At 51.7% G+C, this 19,251-nt stretch overlaps 1 protein-coding gene across 2 annotated transcripts in view; it reads left to right on the top strand.

The window, feature by feature from the left end:
• CHST8 (carbohydrate sulfotransferase 8) overlaps positions 1-19,251 on the top strand; it is a 113,718-nt gene that overhangs the window by 54,056 nt on the left and 40,411 nt on the right. The window lies entirely within an intron of this gene.

Below are 19,251 nucleotides of genomic sequence, written 5' to 3'. Positions count from 1 at the left end.
GTGTATCAGAGAATTCACCTATCTAGCTATTTTCCGGTGTCCAGTGTTGCCAGACCCTGCGGCTTCAGGGAACTCACTTCTTGACCCGGGAGACAGACTTGACACTTCCCCAGGTGGAAAACGGGGAGACCCAGCCAAGATTGGGAATAATATCCCCGTGAACTTGTTTTGGGGGCTGCAGAAGGTGATTCCATATGTGTGGTTGAGCAAACGGGGTTTTTTTTTTTTTTTTTTTTTACCTTGGGAAGATTCACCCAGAGCTAACATCTGTTGCCAATCTTCCTCTTTTTTTTACTTTCCCAAAGCCTCGGTACATAGTTGTATATTCTAGTTGTATGTGCTTCTAGCTCTTCTATGTGAGCCACTGCAACAGCATGGCTACTCACAGATGGGTGGTGTGGTTCCACACCTGGGAACCAAACTCAGGCCGCTGAAGCGAAGCCTGCCAAACTTAACCACTAGACCATCAGGGCTGGCTCAAACGGGATTTTTATGAGCTGCCTTTCTGTATGAAACCTTTACGATGGAGAGTTGGAGATACACCCAAAAGTGGATTCGAATAGTACAATGAACCCTGTGCATTCATCACCCCGCACCCCCATCAAGCCCAGGCCGGCCCCTTCCAGCCCCTTCCACCTCCCTCTTATCTGATTTTGTAGTGTATACCAGATATCATATCAATTCAGCCATAAATATTTCATTATATTTCTCAGTTTAAAAGATAAGAATTCTCTTTTTTTTTTAACATTTAACAGTTCTTTAGTATCATCAAACGTCCAGTCAGCATTTGAATTTGTCTCATAAATGCTGTAAACACCTTGGCTTCCGCTTTGCTGTATCCAGTATCCAGGTAGGGCCTTCACCGTGCCGTTCACGGAGTCTTTCAAGTCTCTTTCAATCTGTGAGAGTCCCTCTCTGTCTTTGTTTCTTTCTTGCCATTTATTGGAGGAAACTAGGTCGCGTTTCCCACACTTGGGATTCTTGCTGATTGTGCCTGTTTGCTAAAGTTTAACATCGTCTTCTGTTCTTTATATTCCCTATAAATTAGGTAAATTTAGCAATAGATTTGTTTTTTCCTTCTTTTCTGGCAAGAAGTCGTGTGTGGTTCTGTGTTATTCTATTAGGAGGCACACTTCTGCCTGGCCCTCCTGTGATGTCCCTTGGCCAACGATGACTGTGCCCACACCCGGCCATTCATTCAGGGCTGCACAATGAGAACCCTTAACTTTTTTTTTGCTGAGGAAGATTTACCTTGAGCTAACATCTGTGGTCAGTCTTCCTCTCTTTTGCATGTGGGTTGCTGCCACAGCATGGCTGATGTGTGGTGCAGCTCTGTGCCTGGGATCTGAACCCATGAACCTGGGCCACTGAAGCGGAGTGTGCTGAACTTATCACCACACCGCCAGACCGGCTCCAGAGCCTCTAACCTTAATCATTCTTTCTTCATTCTTTTAAGTGGGATGGATTTTGTTTTAATGGGGCAAGGCAAGTCGTTGTCAGTGACCCATGAAGCCAAAGGGAATGGTGGGTTGATTGGCTTTTTCGTTGGTATATAAAGAAGTGTGGCCTCGTGATACAGACTCTGTCACTAGCACACTATAAGGAGTTCTTTTTTTCTTTTCTCAATGTTTGGTTCTTACAGAGTGAGTTTTCTTAAAGCAGGGCCATGCCACGTGTCAGCGAGTTGCTCTTTGCTTTCCCGAAGCTGTGAGGTTGTGGGTGGTGGTGCTGGGATGTGGAGCAGGGAAGGCAGCCACAGTGATGGCTGGGTTCCCTGCTCAGGGGCCCCTAGTGTGGACAGAGGGACTGGACAGCCCCTGATGACTTCTTGGTCTGCAGCCTGCCCCCAGCATTCCTGCCAGGGCACAAGGGTCCAAGGATAATAATAATAGCAAACATTGATCTGGCATTTACCGCGTGCCAGGTCATGGGCTAAGCACTTTACTTGTTTTAATGCATATTATTTGTATAGTAAATGAGGATGCCTATTTACAGCCCAGGTGCTGAGCCTTCACTAGGGGGGCGTGCAGCAACACTACTGGCACCACCTGCACTCTTGGGCTCTCCGTGTGCCAGGCGCTATCACAAGCACGTCACATGTATTTTGTCCTCATTTTATACTTACGAAACCCTTTGAGTTGGATACTGTTACACCACTTGACAGACAAGACTACTGAGCTAAGAGGATAAGAGCTGCGCCCAAGGCCACACGGCTTTGCGCTTCAGAGCTGGGGTTTGTCCTCAGGCAGCCGGCTGTTACCCACTGTGCCTCCCACCCTCCCAACCACTGTGGGGCTCGGTGTTGCTGGTCTGGGCCCAGAGCGGAGGCTGGGCAGAGCGTGGATCAAGGTTTGAGGTGTGAGAGAGTGTGGTGTGGGGAGAACTATCAGTGGATTAGGGGCTGGAGTGTGACCGGTGGATCCAGCGTGACCGCCGCTGCAGACACAGCCAGGCCTGGCACCGCGAGCCCCAGGAGCATCGCCGGGGAGTGAGCCTTTGCTGCAGGCCGCCCGGAGCTGTGGGGACTCTGAGGGGCGGGGAGCAGAAGTTAGAAAGTTGACTTAGCGGCTGCATTTCCAGGAGCTGGGGCAGGATTAGGGGAGGAGACAATCAGCACAAATAGAGCAGCTGGGAGGGGGTTGAGTGATGCTCAAGGCCTGGGTCAGGCAGGACCAGAGGGGGTGGCTTCAGGGGCATCAGGGGGTTGGGGGCAGGGAGGGAGGGTGAGGAAGGCGGCCATCTTGGTTCTGGCAGATGGGGGTCGCCCGTACCACTCGCTGAGGCAGACACCCCAGACCCGAGGAGTCTGGGGGAGGGGGCTGGAGACTGTGTGTTCCTTTTTGGGCAGATGGCATCTGAGATGCTGGGCAGGGTGTGTGGAGTTGCTCTCTAACTCCTTCACCCATGGTGTCACACTCACAGACCTCACGAATAGGCGAGAGAAGCAGGAAGTCCCCACCCCTCCTCCACCTGCATCTCTGCTCAGAGGCCATACACTCACTCGTTAACTCTCATACACCGGAGGTCAGAATCCTGGCTGGAGGAGTCTGGAGGACTTCCTGGAGGGCTTCCTGGAGGAGGGGAGCTGTGGGTTGCTTGTTTGCCTTCTCTAGCGCACAAGAGGTGACCAGGTGCCGACCTCCAGCGGAAGCTGTGGAGTGGACTTGGGGGAGACTCTGGTGGAGCTGGAGGTCTCTCTCCAGAGAGAACACTGCTGAGCATCTTGCCGGGTATCTCACAGCTACAAGTCGACAGAGCCAGAATTCCAATGCCCGGGCGCCTGACCCATTCCAGGGTTCCTGCTTTGGTCCCCTGGAGGCAGGGCTGTGATGGCTGGAGAAGCTGTGGCCCTCACTCTCCTGTAGTTACCACTGTGCCGGTGCTGAGGACGAGTCTTGTCTTGTTCCCATAATGACTGTCTTTGTCCAGGTGTGTCTCCCTGGAGCCCTGCGACCCTCCACTAGGCCAGAAGCCCTGGGTGGGCCAAGGCCATAGGAGAGACTGCTGAGAGCTCACCCGTGTGAGGGTGATGGGGTAAACGGAAGCCCAGTGGCCGTCCCTCCTCCGCCCCCTCTGGGCAGTTGGGCCAGGCTGGCTCTGGGTGCAGGGCGGCCTGCTGGAGCCAGGCTGCGTGAGCCCACACTCCTTCCCGGGCCAGGCAGCCAGCCCCTTCAGTTTCCACACAGCCATATGCTTTCCCCGGGCAGGTGGGTTTTGTTAGAATCCTCTCGAGTCTGTTTCCCGAAACCATTTTCTAACGGCATTGCGGAACATCATATATATTTCCTACCAACCTTTCGAGGCTGACACATCCTTGTTGTGACTGTGCATATCAGAAGTGACATGTAATTGCAGTGATCCATCCTGTTAAGTAGCTGGCAATATATCATTGCAAAATCAGGAGGGCCGGGACTCTCCAACCTGGTGTTTCTAAACAATGCACCTGCAGCGTGTTCAAACTCTCACCAGCACCACCGAAGCCTTGCCAGCGCCACCTCGCCTTCCCTCGCCTCACATTTCTGTGGCCACAGCAAAGAAAATTTTACTCTGGGTCCAACCACTCCCTGAGTTTTCGGTCCTCTGGAGTGCCCTCTCCTTGTCACTGGACGCACTGGGCTCTTGAAGTCAGGGCTAGGGGTCGGGGTGCATGGAATAGCTCTCCTTCCAAACGCGGCCCTTGGGCTTCCTGCCCCGCGTTCCCTGTTAACTCCAGAGCGGCTTTGTGGGGGTTCTTTCTGGTGCCACAGGGTGGGCAGTGAGCTGGGCCAGTCCAGCCATCACTGCGCCAGCAGTGGGAAGGAACCCTGTGGGCTCATTGTGAGCAACTGGAGGGCTGGAGATGGGGTGGCGACCAGGGGTGGCCAGAGCCCAGGGGCACAGATGGCCAAGCCCCGCCTCGATGGGTGGGAGCCCTGAGGCAGGCCCTGCACATTTCGGGGGCGCCACTCACGCTGTGTTCCGTGCTCATTCCAGGGCAGCATGGCCTTACACTGTGCTGTGAAGGGTGCCCCCTGGAGTTGTGTGGAGGGCAGTGCTGATGGAGGGGCCCACGTGGGGCCCCCACATGGCAATCAACCCATGAGTGCCAGAAAGAAGCGTGGTGTCAGAACATGCAGCCCTCAAGTGTGGGGGCCCGGCCCCCAGGGGGTTTGGTGGGCCCTGGGGGTGCTGGCTTTGGGGCCTTCTCTGGATTCTGCTTTTGGTTGTGGAGCTTTGTGAAGGACCCTCCCTGCCACCCTCCCTGGAGGCCCTGACCTCAGACGTACTCACTGTGGGCCCATCTCTGCAGTGGGGGTTTTCTCTGTCCCCACCCTCTCTCGCCTGAGACTGGACCGTTCCGAGGGGCAGCCCAGCCCCAGCTCCCCAGCATGTGCTTCTCCGATGCGGTCCCGATTTCTCCGGTTTCTCCACCCTCCTGCAGGTGGGAGAAACTTTTCCCTCCTCCCTGCAGAAGACGCCCTGCCGGTCTCCAGCCAGAGCCGCACTTTCCTTTCGTGTGTTAAAATAAGCTAAATGAAAAATAATGAGCATGTAGGAACTAATAACAGGAATCACCTAATTAAATTAGGAAACAGACATCATATCGCTGTAATCTGAAAATTGATATTAATAGAAAATGGTCCCAGAATTGTTATGCTAAGGGTTCCTAGGGGTGGGGAAATTAAAAAGGAGAGCAGAGGGGGAAATTGGGACAATCGTATCCAATGAGAGCACGGCTTATGTTTTAAAGGAACTACAGTAACAAGCTAAAAATAGAAGACAGGATCATTGTGTGCATCTAATGAAGTAATGGGCCAAAATGGTTTGGAAAACCACGGAGCTCCACACACGTGTATGACAATAATTTTTTAAACGAGACAGTGTAATTAAGCCTCAGTGTGCATGCAACGCGTGATAGCTGTCGGACGCCTGGCGCCGTCCCCAGTGCCTTCAGTTCCTCTTCTGTCACCCTGGGAGGGGGAACCATCATCTTCCGCTTAGTCTCACAGAGGGTCAGTGGCCTGAGCCAGGACTCGAACCCGGGTGCCCCTGGTGGCAAAGCCCTTCCTGGCTCACTCTGCCTCCTGGCCTCTTGCCACTAGTTAACGTCATAGTCTGCCTTTCTTGTGTTTTCTGATGGTTTTCTACCTTTCCTCAAGAAATGCCGACACCCAGCAGATTTTGGCGGCAGCCCGACACCCTGACTCAGCCCCAGGGCTCCTCTGGCGTCGTGGTTAATCAGGCCCACACAAAAAACACCTTCTGAAATTTCAGTCCAGCTGGAAAACTGGGTCTCCCATTGTGTCTGGGCCTGGGGGGGGGCCGAGTGGGGCTGGCGGTTCCGATGCTTGCGCTGGCCCCAGGAAGCCCCAGTTTTGGGTTGTGTCTCCACAGCAGCCGATTGTTCCCCCAGGTCCCCCTGGGAGGGGCGGTCAGTCGGGCTCATTCACCTGTGACGTGAGTCACCCCTGAGCGGGCCCAGAGCGGGGCTCAGGTGTGGGGTGACTCCTTTCCCACTCTGCCCTGCCCGGAATGAACTGGAGGGACCGGGAGGAGAAGGAGGGAGTCAAGATCTGTGTGTGAGATGCCCCAGAATTACGTGGGGTATGGGATGCCGGGACTGCACCTAGGCCAGCACTGAGCCCACTGAGGACTGAGCTAGGGTGTCGGGACGGACTCCACATGGGGCTGGACAGCCTCTCCCTCCACGTGCACCCCACACCTCCCCCACCATGGCCCCATGCACCCACCAGGCATCTTCAGGAGGGGTCACCTGGGATCAGAGCCAAGTCCCTCACTCAGCCCAGGAGGCATGCCAGGGAGAGCCGGCAGGCAGGGCAAGACGCCAGTCCCAAAGTGGCCATGGCTCCCATGGGGGCCCCTTCTGCCTGGCTTGCTTCACCGGTCAGCCCTGCTTGGCCTGCAGTCTCAGGGCAGTGGAGGGGGGCGGCTCAGGACACAGTGACTCAGAACACCGCCCTCACTGCCAGCGTGGGCAGGGTCGGGGGGATCCTAACACATGCCCTGCTAATCTTCCCGAAGTCCGAAGTCGCTAAGTGGGCAGGGGAGAAATCTTCTTCGCCGGGCGGAACAGCGTCCAAGGACAGGACTGTTGCTACGGTTGTCGTCCTTCTGCACGGCCACTGGGTGGCTTTTGTTTTTTTAAACCCTGGAAAGGTCATGGTGGTAGTTATGACAACGGAAGCGCTGGAGGGCTGATTCTGGAGGCCAGTGCACGTCCACGGGGCAGCGGGCCCATCAGGGGCGCCCTGGGGGTGGGCTGAGGCCCCCCTGCCTTGTGGGGTTCTCAGCTGGGCTCCCACTGCCTGTCCTGTGTGTGGGCCGGATCTTCTGTTTATGGTGACATTTTTCATGTGGCTTTAGGGTCCGTGTGGGTCTTCTCCTTCTCAAAATATTTGCAGGAAGTTGGAGTTCCAGGCAGATCCCATCTAAGCCAGAAGCTCCCCGTTACGTATCTGCTGATGTTTTCATTATAAAGCTTGTTTCCTGGGATTTGTGACTCTGCAGCTTTAACGTGAATCATGGTGGAAGTCAGTGGACAATTCTCTCATTTAAAAGTTTTTATTTATATGGGAAAAATAGCCAAGCTAAAATGGGTTCCATTGCCTCCAACAGCTGCTGCTCGGGAGCCCCCGCACAGCTGGCTGGCGCCTGACGGACGGGGTAGGGGGCTCCTGGGGGTCTTCCCATTCTCATGGCCGGGGGTCCTGGCAGGAAGTTTGGGGCTGCCTCTCACCAAGCCCTGAGGCCTGGCTGTGGCATTTCCAGCCCTCCTCAGAGGGCCTGAAGACCACCGAGAGAGGGGGCTGGCCCCATCCACGCTCCTCCTCATCCTGGCTTTGCTGTCCCAAAGCAGGTCAAGAGTCCAGTCCCTGGCCAGTGGTTCCGAGCCCAGGTGATCCCCAACCTGGGTGAGACTGAGGGGGTGGTCTGTGACTCCCTCCCCACATTTTGGTTCTGTGTCCGAATGTGCTTCATCCTCGTTCCTCCTGGGAAGGCAAGGCAGCCTGGAAGGAGTCTGGGACCCCACTCTCCCCCACAAAAGGCTCTGAGCATTTGTGAGGGCATTGGATCTTTGCCCTCAGGGTCTGGCCAGCCCCGGAGGGAGGGAGACGGGGAGAGGCAGGGATGGGTGCAATATCAGCGACGTGTGGGGTCTCCAGGTCCACCAGTAAATGTATCAGTGCAGAGCTGCCAGGGAGGGGAGCCCACAGGGAGGAGGCGGAGGGGAGTGGACAGACGGCTTCTTGGGCAGCGGCCACACTCAGCTCGAGAAAAGAGTTGTGTGTGGGATGTGGGCCCAGCGTGGCCACATACTCCTTTTTATTATTTTTTTCAAAGAAGCTAGGAATCTGTTTATGTGGATTCTGATTTGAAGTGGCAGCTCAAATTTTGGGTGCTTTCAGAGTGGGGCAGTAGGTCATACTTGGCATTTCCTGTTGGTTGGATGGGCTGGAAGGAGGGCATCTGTCCAATGTCCCAAAACTCCCGGGGCTGAAACTGCCCTCTCCTACCCTCCCTGTGCAACGCCCCCCTCCCCCGCGGCCCCCCAGGACAGAGAGGTGGTGGGTCCTCCTGGTGGGGAGAGGAAGCTCTTTCCAGCCCCGGCAGGACTCGCATTAGGTCAGACCCCAAGAGAGCCACAGGCAGAGGTTCTCCAGGTGCCTGCTGACCCACAGTGGCCTCCCAGCCCCAAGGGACCCCTGTCTGGCTCAGGGACCCAGGAGCCCTGCCAAATAACTGTTCACTGTTCAGGCCTGGGACCTGGGGGCCCAGAAGGTGACCGGGCAGCAGAGGTGCGGGGGTGGCAAGGGCCAGGGAGTGGGGATCCGGGACGGCACACAATAAAAACCTTCTTCCATTTACAGTTGCTCATCTGCAAATATCTGCACCCACCAGCAAGCTTTTGTTGCTGTGAATAAAGGAAGAATCATTTCTGGACAAAACTTACCGCAAGGGTGGGCCCTTCACCTAGGGGCCAGGGAGTGGGCTGTGCGTGCCCGATGGGGCGGGCTTAAATGGGAAAGGAATTTCTGTTTGCCGCAGTGGTGGAGTGTGGCAGGGACAGCAGCACTGGCCTTCTTTCTTCCCACCTAGGATACTGTCTGTGTCAGTCACACCTGTCCCGGGCCTCCTGGGAGAGGGTCTGCTCCGGCAAGGGGCACTTTGCCGACTCTTCCTTCCCTGCTGCCTCCACGTCAGGGCGATGTCACTAGGGCCACAAGTGGGACCACAGAGTCCCCATATCATTTGAGGAGGCAGCAGCTGGGGGTATGATGTGAACAGTGATGATGGTGTGGGCACTGAGTGCCTACTGCGTGCCAGGCACTGCACTTAATGTGCTTTACAAATACTGTCTCACTGAAGCCTTACAGCACCCTGTCTCCATTTTACAGAGGGGGAAACCTAGGCACAGAGAGGCAAAGTCACTTGCCCAAGTTACACAGCCAGGAAGTGGCAGTGCCCAAACTAGAACTTGGGTCTCTGGATCCCAAAAATGTAGGTTCTTATTGGTGACTCTGACAGCCACTCGTAGCTGGGAACGCCACCCTCTGAGACACATGGCTTTGGTGGGCCAGCTGGGGGCCTGCCTGGCACTGCCACGCTGATGCTTGGGGTGTGCTTCATTCCTGTGCATTGCAGACGTATTCTAGTCTGTGCACAGGTGTGTGTGCTGGTGAAGGGATGGGGGCCTCTGTGAATGCACGTGTGTGTCTGGCTCTCATCCAGATGATCGTGGCTATGTATGTGTGTGTGTGTGCACAACCGTGAGGTGTGTGTATGCCTCGGGCTCACGGCTCCCATGGGAAACACTTCCCACTGAAGCCTGGTGCTGGCTGCTTTGAGTGCACGCTGACATTGACGCCTGCTGTGAACAGGCACAGGCACGGGGCAGGTGACTGGCAGCTCAGGGGAGTTGCCTGTGGGTTGTCAGCGACAGAAGTGGGTGAGGAATTGCCATTCCAGCAGGAGCTTGGCAAAACCAGTTATTGTAACCCCTTGCCTGTGACCTGGGCAGACCAAATAATGAAACTACAGTCATAATATTTCAGGTCGAGTTCTGGCTGCTCCAATTAGTTCCTTCCCAGAGCCCAGCCAGAAGGAGCAGTGGTAATTAAAGGATTTTCTGGGCTTAAACCAAGTCTGTTCTTCAAGCGTGTACAATAGACAGGGCTTGCAAAGCTGGGGGTGCTTTCCCACTTTCACTGATTTATTTTAGAAATATTTACTGAGCCCCAGCCTGGCCAGGCACTGGGATTCTGCAGAGAACAGGCCCACGAGGTCCCTGCCCTCATAGAACGCACAGTGAGTAGGGTGAGGGGGCTTCCTGGTGTCCATCTTGACTCCCGAGCAGGCGGTTCGGCAGCGTCCAGGAGCACTGTATTGTCTGGAGCTGTCTCCTGCTTCCACCTCGGGGCCTGCAAATTAGGGTCTGAGGCTCAGACCCCACTGGGACTTCCTGCTGATCAGAGAAAGAGGAAGGGCATCAGCCTGGCTTGACCCCCATCTGACTCGTCCTGGGTCCTAGAGAGAGGGGTGAGGGAGCCAGCCCAAGAGCGGAGGTCATCGGTGCTCACACCCAGGCTGGAACATCTCATCTGTCCACCGAGCCTGTTTTTCATTTCTTCCATTTGCTCCACTGAGGGGAATACACAGCCCTCCTCAGGGAGCACAAAATGCCAGAATCCCATGGAAGCAAATTCCCACAGCATGGCCAGCCTCGGCAGTGAGCTGATGTGCCTGCCCGCCCCGGGTAAAATAGAACCTAAAAGTTTTTTAAAACTCAAGAAGGAAATGAGCCAGCCCTGATGGCCTACTGGTTAAAGTTTGGTGCCCTGACTGCTTCGCTGGCCCAGCCTCAGTTTCCAGTCACAGAACCACACGACCCGTCTGTCAGTGGCCATGCTGTGGCAGCAGCTCATAATAGAACTAGAAGGACTGACAGCTAGGATGTACAACCACGCACTGGGGCTTTGGAGAGGGAAGAAAAGAAAAAAGAGGAATATTGGCAACAGATGTTAGCTGAGGGTGAATCTCCTCCCCCCCGCCACCCCCCAAATCAAGAAAAAAAGAGAAATCCCAGGAGCCAGACAACAAGAGGGGTTAGAGGGCAGCATAGAGCTCCTGCTCTCTGCCTGCCCCGGGGCCTGGGGCTAAGGCCTTTTTTAAAAAGAGCTTTATGGGCAGGCCCTGTGGCTGAGTGGTTAAGTTCAAGCGCTCTGCTGCAGGCGGCCCAGTGTTTTGTCGGTTTGAATCCTGGGCGTGGACATGGTACCGCTCATCAAGCCACGCTGAGGTGGCGTCCCACATGCCACAACTAGAAGGACCCACAACTAACAATATACAACTATGTACTGGGGGGCTTTGGGGAGAAAAAGGGAAAAAAATAAAATCTTTAAAAAGTTAAAAAATAAGTAAAAAGAGCTTTATTCAGGTATACTTTACATGCCAGAAAATTCACCTGAGTATACACCTCATTGATTTTTAACAAATGGACAGAGCTGTGCAACCCTCACCACATCCAATTTGAGGAAATTTCCATTGCCCCCCCAAAAATCTCTCATGCCCATTTGTAGTTGCTCCCTGTCGCCTCAGGCAACCACTAATCTAATTTTCTGTCTTCATAGATTTGCCTTTTCTGAGTATTTCACGTAAATGTAATCATGCAATATGCAGTCTTTCACATTTGGCTTCTTTCACTTAGCATAATGTTTTTGCGATTCGTCACGTTGTAGCGTGACTCCATAGTTCCATCTTCTGTAATGCCCAATAGTATTCCATTACGTGGAATTGGGGTTTCTCCATTCACCAGTTGATGGTCATTGGGTTGTTTATACTTTTTGGCTCTTATGAATAATGCTGCTATGAATGTTCCCATGCAGGTCTCTGTGTGAACATATGTTTTTATTTCTCTTGGGTGGATAGTTAAGAGTAGAGTTGCCGGATTGTAGAGTAAATTTATGTTGAATTTGTAAAGAAACTGCCAAACTGTTGCCAAAATGGCTTCACTGTTTACATCCCCACTGGTAATGTATGATGGCTCCAATTTCTCCACATTCTCATCAACACTTGTTATTAGCTGTCTTTTTACTTATAGCCATTCTAGTGGGTATGAAATGGTATCTCATTGTGATTGTAATTTGCATTCTCTAGTGACTAATGATATTGAGCATATTTTCATGTGCTTATTAGCCATTCAAATATCTTCGTTAGTGAAATATTTATTCAAATCTTTTGCCCATCTTTTAAATTGAGTTATCTGTCTTTTTACTGACGTTCTTTATTTTGTATATACAAGTACTTATTAGGTTTGCAAATAATTTCTCCCATCTGTGGTTTGTCTTTTCATTTTCTTAATGGTTTCCATTGAAGTGCAAAAGTTTTTAAATTTAAAGAAATACAATTCATCAATTTTTTCTTTTATGGATCAGGCTTTTGTTGTTATATCTGAGAAATCTCTGCCTAACCTCAGGTCATAAAGATTTTCTCCTCTGTTTTCCTCTAAACGTTTTGTAGTTTTAGCTCTTACATCTATGTCCATAATCCATTTTGAGTTAATTTTTGTGTTTCGTGTGAGATAATGGTCTAACTTCATCTTTTTGAGTGTGGCTATCCAATTGTCTCAGACCATTTATTGAAGACTATCTTTTCCCCATTGAATTGCCTTGGCACTTTGGTCAAAGTTAAATTGGCCGTAAATGTAAGAGTTTATTTCTGGTGTCTCAGTTCTATTCCATTGATCTTTATATCGATCCTTATGCCGATAGTACAATGTCTTGGTTACTATAGGTTATAATAAGTTGTGAATACAGGAGGTACTTGTTCTTTTTGTTCAAGATTGTTTTGGCCATTCTGGGTCTTTGTAAAGGCCATGTCAATTTCCATGTAGATTTAGTATCAGTCAATTTCTTCCAACAAAAAGCCTGCTGTGATTTTGAAAGGCATTGCATTGAATCCAACAATGGACTTGGGAAGAATTGCCCTCTTAATGGTAATGAGTCTTCCAATCCATGAACGTGGAATGCCTCTCCATTTATTTGATCTTCTTTAGCTCCTGTTAGAAATATTTGGTAGTTTTCACTATACAAGTCTCGCCTTCTTTTGTTAAGTTTGTTCCTAATTATGTTATTCTTTTTGATGCTGTAGTGAATGGGATTGTTTTCTTAATTTCATTTCTGGACTGTTCATCACTAATATATAGAAATAGAATTGATTTTTCTATGTTGATCTTATACCTTGTAACTTCTTGATTACTTCTAGTAGTTCTTTTTCTGAATTCCCCAGGATTTTTTAAATACAGGGTCGTCTACAAATAAAGAGAGTTTTACTTCATTGCCATCTGAATGCCTTTTTGTTCCTTCCCTTGTTGCACTGGCTAGAACCTCCAGTACAAGATGAAAGAGAAGTGGTGAGAGTGGACATCCGTGCCTTTTTCCCGATCTTAGGGGGAAAGCATTCAATCTTTCACCATTAAGTATGATGGTAACTGTAGGATTTCCGTAGATGATCTTTACCAGTTTGAGGAAGTTTTCTTCTGTTGCTAGTCTGTTGAAAAAAAATTTTTTTTTTTTACCATGAGTGGGTGTTGGATTTGGTCAAATGCTTGTTCTGTGTCTATTGAGATGTTTATGTGGTTTTATCCTTTATTCTGTGAATATGGTGTTTTACGGTAATAGTCAGCCTTGCATTCTTGAGATAAATCCACCTTGGTCGTGGTGTATAATCCTGTTTATATGTTGCTGAATTCGGTTTGCCAGGATTGTGTCGTGGAATTTTTTGAGGGATGGTTGCTGTAGTTTTCTTTTCTCATGATGTTTTTGTCTGGCTTTGGTATCAGGTTAATATAGGTCTCAGAATGAGTTGGGAAATTTTCTCCTCCTCCTCTTATTTTTCTGGAAGAGTTTGTGAAGGATTGGAATTATTTCTTCTTTAAAAGTTTGGTGGAATTTACCCCTGAAGCCGTCTGGAATTGGAGTTTTCTTTGTGGGAAGATTCTTAAATTACTAATTCAATGTCTTTGCTATAGGTCTAGTCAGATATTCTGTTTCTTCTTGAGTCAGCTTCTGTCAGTTAAGTCTTTCTAGGCCTTTGTTCTTTTCACTCAAGTTGTCTCATTTGTTACATAAAGATGTTGATAATATTCCCTTATATTTGTTAGTGATGCCCCCACTTTTGTTCCTGATTTTGATAATTTGTGTATTCCTTTTTTTTTCTTTGTAAGTCTAGATAAAAGTTGGTCAATTTTGTTCATCTTTTCTCTCTTGTTTCTTTTTGGGGGGAAGATTAGCCCTGCGCTAACTGCTGCCAATCCTCCTCTTTTTGCTGAGGAAGACTGGCCCTAAGCTAACATCCATGCCCATATTCCGCTACTTTGTATGTGGGATGCCTACCACAGCACTGCTTCTGCAAAGCGGTGCCATGTCCGCACCCAGGATCCGAACCAGCGAACCCCGGGCCGCCAAAGCAGAACCTGCGCACTTAACCGCTGTGCCACTGGGCCGGCCCCTGTTCATCTTTTCAGTGAACCAACCTTTAGTTTTCTTGCTTTTGTCTTTCTTTTTGTTTCTATTTCATTGGTTTCCACTCGCATATTTCTTATTTCCTTCTTTTTGCTTCCTTTGAGTTTCGTTTGTTCTTCTACTTTCTTAAGGTAGAAGCTTAGGTTATTGATTTGAGATTCTTCTCTAATGTGGCATTATAGCTATAAATTTCTCTTGGCACTGCTTTATCTGGAATCCACTTCAACTGTCTCATTTCCTAGTTCTCGCTTTAACTTCTGGCTGGTCTGCTGGCCCCTTGCTCCCCCCAACCTGTGTCACATCCTCAAACTAGCTGAGATCTTGGAGTTATTATTTTCAACACCATTCTCGGGCGTGGACTTTTTCAGCCTTCATGGGCTACTCTACCTTGATAGAACTTCAACCACCAGGACCTGGGAGGGGTGATGGGAGCAGCCTCGGGCTGAAATGCCACCGGCTTACACTGTGCTTCCTGAGGTTCAGGAGAATTTCTTGAATAAATGCCTCTTAATATGTCGTATACCTTTGGTCAGTTTCCAGAGTTCTTAAATGGTTGTTTTTGTTATTTTTTCCTGTTCTCTCATTTCTTTGGAGAAAGAATTTGCCAAGCTCCTCACTCAGCCATTCTGGAAGCCCTGCCTCCGGGACTGGGGTCTTGATGTCTACACAGACAGGAGACAAGGTCTCCGGCCTGACCAAGGGGCTGAGCTGAGTGCTGCCTCTCTGGAAACAGCACCCTCAGAAGGCATCAGAACATTGCCCACTCGCCTGGTTTGCTTGGGGCAGTCCAAGTTTGCATCTGGGGTAATTATCATCAGTGCCCCTCTCACTCTCAGAAGTGGCTCTATTTTCCTGATAAATCTTTGTGTAGATGCAATTCTGTAAGAAGAAAATTTAACCGGAAAGAATGAGATGCAAGAAATAACGGTAAGGAAACAAGTTGTAGGGATGTAGTTAAATGTAAATAAGCATTTACTTTAAAAGTATTAGTAAACCTCTATTTTACTGTTGGTGGGTTACTGTTACTGCAATAACATGGAAGTTTAGATGGAGGACAGTAATTGGAGTGAAGAATTCTAAGATCTTTACCTTGTTAGAGAGGAAAATAGGGATAGTAATAAACTGTGGACTTTATTTTAAAATACGCTAACCCCTGGAAGTCTAATGTCTATCTTCTGAGCCTCCGCACTGGGGCCTCTCAGTGTCGCCCCACTCCTTGAGCCGGGAGCCTGTTTGATCACCTCCTGTTCACCCCATTGTGGGGGGGGCATTTCTAACCTGTGGTTGTGGCACTGGCCAGCCCTCAGCACTGCACAGATGAGCTCTACAGCAGTCGAGTAGTCACATCTACTCCCAGCCTGGGGGAGGAGGACACGACGTGCCATGCAGAGTCACGTGGAGGGTGAACAAGCAGGGGCTGTGGGAGGCAGGCTAGTAGTATCGAGAGGGTGAGGTGCCCCTGGTTCTCGCAGGGGGATGTCATTGGATTGGTTGAATAATTCCATCGGCTGGTAGGGCACTGAAATCTACTACTCAGGATGAGCAGGAGCTGTGCCTGGTCCCCTTGGGGGTGGGGGGGTGTTTGGCTAGGGGACCTCGTCCGCAGGAGCAGAGTGAGGAGGGAACTTGCAGTTGGGCCATGTGAGGCCCTCCGATTTCACCAGCTGTCAAGGCAGCACATGATGTCGGGCCTAACTCGGCAGCAGCAGACTATCCCACAGGAGCCTAACAGTGGGAACACCTCTTCCTGAGTGGGGGCAGCCTTGAGCCAAAGTGACCTGGAAAGGAGGCTCCTTGCCCCAGTCTCATGACTCCTCCCACCCCAGCCAGGGTGTTGGGACCCTCCTCGGCTCCTGCCCTGGTCACCCTCGGCCCTTCCACCCTGCCTGTCTGTGTATCCATCTCTCTCTCTACCGTCTATCCATTCTCATTTACAAGGGTGTGTTATAAAAACCCATTGCCCCAGGGCCTGGTTTGTGACTCCTCCAGAAACGATGTAGATGGAAACTGGCCAACCAGTGTGCATCCTCATCCTGTGAGCAGCCGGCGGGCACCAGCAGTGAGGCCCTGAGCCCAGCACTGGGGTTTGTGGCACTCACCTCCCCTACCTGCCATAGGTAACCCCAGCCTCACCTGGCGCAGACCCCTCCATCCCTGACCCATGCATGGGGTCCTTAGCCTGGCCATGCTCACTGCCATTTCAAGAACCAGCGTAGTTCAGCGGGTGGGTGAAGTGAGGTTCTGCTTGCCGGTTTCGGCCTCTCCCAGCCCACAGGGGTCTGTGGAGGTGCCATGTCTTCCAGTGTCTGCTCTCCCGGTGGAGGAATGAGGACGGGTCACCCCTGGTGGGCACGGTTGTTTGGGGACAGCCTTGGCATACTGGGTCAGCAGTTGCGGTGCGGCAGGCTCCCGCCTCAGCCGCCTTTGAGGCACCGTATCAAAGGCCACCACAGTATATAGTGCGAGCAGTTGTGTTGGCGAGGCAGCTGCCTCTCCTCCCTCTTTGCCTCCCTGCCGTCTCCGTGTCTTGAGGTGAGGAGCTACCAGGCAAAACCTGGGCATTTCGGGTTGTTCTTGCTGGAGAAGCTGGGATTGGGGTTTTGAATCTGCTGCTATTTTTGAGCCCCAGAATCCCCGACAGAGCCTGGCTGAGGAGTGAAGGGCTGGGCGAGAGCAGCTGCGGAAGTACAGGTACAATGCGGCGGCTTCCACCGCCCGGCGCCGGGAGGGGCGGCCACTGCTTAGAATAGCAGATCTCAGCCCGGGCTGCTTGTGGAATCAGCTGCGAATGTCCAAGCTGCCCCCCCGACCGATCAAACCCAAATCTCAGGGGGTGGGGGGCACCCAGGCAGCAGAATTTTTCAGAGCCCCCCAGGTGACTCCTTCTTGTGAGCAAGGTTGAAAGCCATTGGTTCAGAATAGTGCTCGGCAGACTTGAACAGAACCACAAATGGCTTGGACAGCCTGTTCAAATGCGGGTCTGACAGTATAGGTCTGGGCGGGGCCCAAGAGTCTGCATTTCTAACAGCAAGGGTTTATATTTAGTGTCATGCTACTTGAAGTCTGTCTGCAGTCTGGTATTATCAGCAGCACTTGGGAGCTTCCCAAAAATGCAGACTCTCAGGCCAGAGCCCGGATCAGCAGAATTAGAGTCTGCATTTTTTCTTTTTTTGTGTGTGAGGAAGACTGGCCATGAGCTAACATCTGTGCCCATCTTCCTCTATTTTATATGTGGGATGCCACCTCAGCATGGCTTGATAAGTGGTGCGTAGGTCTGCACCCAGGATCCGAACCAGCAATCCCTGGGCTGCCGAAGGAACTACTACACCACCAGGCGGGCCCGAGAGTCAGAATTCAGAGCAGCCCAGCCCACAGCGAGGACCTGCTGACCACATAGCACTCTCTCCAACACAGCGTCCCACTCCATCCCCCCAACAGACCCAGCCGGCCCCTCCCTCCACAGACCCCAGCCCAGTACCTCCCACATACCCACTTCTTTCTAGACTTGTCCAAGACTCTTGCCTTGCTGTTTTCGTGTTTGCCCTGTTCCCCTCTGGGCTGCGCCCCCTTCTCCGGCCAGGAAAGAGCCCCAACCCTGCCCTTGAACAAGTCACTCCCTCACCCTGGTCCTCCCTTCCCCACTCACTGGGGCTGCTTTGTGTGTGTGTGTGTGGGGGGGGGTGCTATGAATGGCCTAAAGTTCTCAATCCACTCTCTGGCTGTGCCATCCCCTGCCTTGTCCCCAGAGCCTCTGCAGGACCTCCGACCCAGGCCCCATTCCCAGGGATGGGTAAGGTGGGGGTTGTGGCTGGGCTGCTGCAGCTTCTCCTGGAACTGGGGTCATGGAGGAGCAGCAGACCCCGAGGGCCAGGTTCTGAACGGGCAGGGCCAGGCTTGAGGGAGCGCTGATAAGACTGTGGTTTAGGAAATGAAGACAGGACTTCCTGGGACTATCGGGTCTGCATCCCAGCACGTTTCTGGTTGCCTTGGCAACTCAACAGGTTCAGTTTCTTTTCTGGGCATCGGTGTCTGCTCATTCACAAGGTGACAGGACCCCTGGAGGTGTGCAGATGTTCAGTGGGCAGACAACTTGGCGCTCAGGATGACCTTCTTCCTTGTGGGGTTCGCTGGCCTCTGTTGCTGTCTAGCTACCTGCATGATCACGTGATCGTGTCCAACCAGCCACCCATCTCCCACTTCCCATCCATCCATCCATCCATCCATCCTTCCAGTTACCTAGTAAGCAGTCATTGAGCACCTGCTGTGTGCCTGGCCTCATGCTGCCTTCTTCAGGCAGGTATTTGAGTTCCTGGCCCTCCAGTTCCAACATGAATGCCTCTCTGAGTCCCATGGTACCTGGGCAAGCAGAGAGGTCAGAAAGTCCATAGTGCTTTTTCACCTGGCACGTGTATGGGTGCATTTAGAAGATATTCTCATCACACACCCACTGCAAGCCTGTCCCCACCTTCTGCCACACCCTTCTTATGCATATGTGATTTGCATGAACACAGTCACACTACACACACTGTCATCTGTTTCCTTTCACCTAATGCTCCATGGCGGACCCCTGTCCGTGTGCATAAATATAGAGATTATTTTCACACCTTTTAGGAGCTTTATGATATTCAGTGTAAAGATGCACCATTGGTTTGTGTAACCAGCTCCCCACTGATCTGTGGTTAAGCCAGTTGCGGTTTTGGCTGGTCCGTGGATTATTTCTGTTTCCTCCGGGGTCATCTCTTTTGTTTGCTTCTTTTGGTCTCTCTCGTGTTGGAGCTGTCCTCAGACGCTCGGGGCCCCATATGCAGTGGAGTTGAGAGTGGACCGCCAAACCTCTGGTTGTTTGATGTAATTACCTGACCGTGTGTGGTGAGGAGCCAGCCCCCTGGCTGGAGAGTTCCCAGGGACAATGTATTGTTGGCTAGGGCTGCCACCAGCTGCCATCAACGGGGGGGGGGGGGGGGGGGGGGGGCGGGGGGGGGGGGGGGGGGGGGGGGGGGGGGGCGTAAACGGCAGAGATGTGTTCTTTCACAGTTCTGCGGGCTGGAAGTCCAAGATCCATGTCGGCAGCATTGCTTTCTTCTGACGCCCTGTCCCTGGAGGGCAGATGGCCGTTTTCTCCCTGTGTCTCCGCGTGGTCTGTCCCGATCTGTGTCTGAATTTCCTCTTCATATGAGGACACCAGTTACGTTGGATGAGGACCCACCCTCATGACCTCATTTTAACTTCA

Source organism: Equus quagga, chromosome 13 (assembly GCF_021613505.1).
Source record: "Equus quagga isolate Etosha38 chromosome 13, UCLA_HA_Equagga_1.0, whole genome shotgun sequence".
NCBI lineage: Eukaryota > Metazoa > Chordata > Mammalia > Perissodactyla > Equidae > Equus > Equus quagga.
The sequence above is the reverse complement of the archived record's forward strand: the minus strand, read 5'-3'. Positions and strand labels throughout refer to the sequence as shown.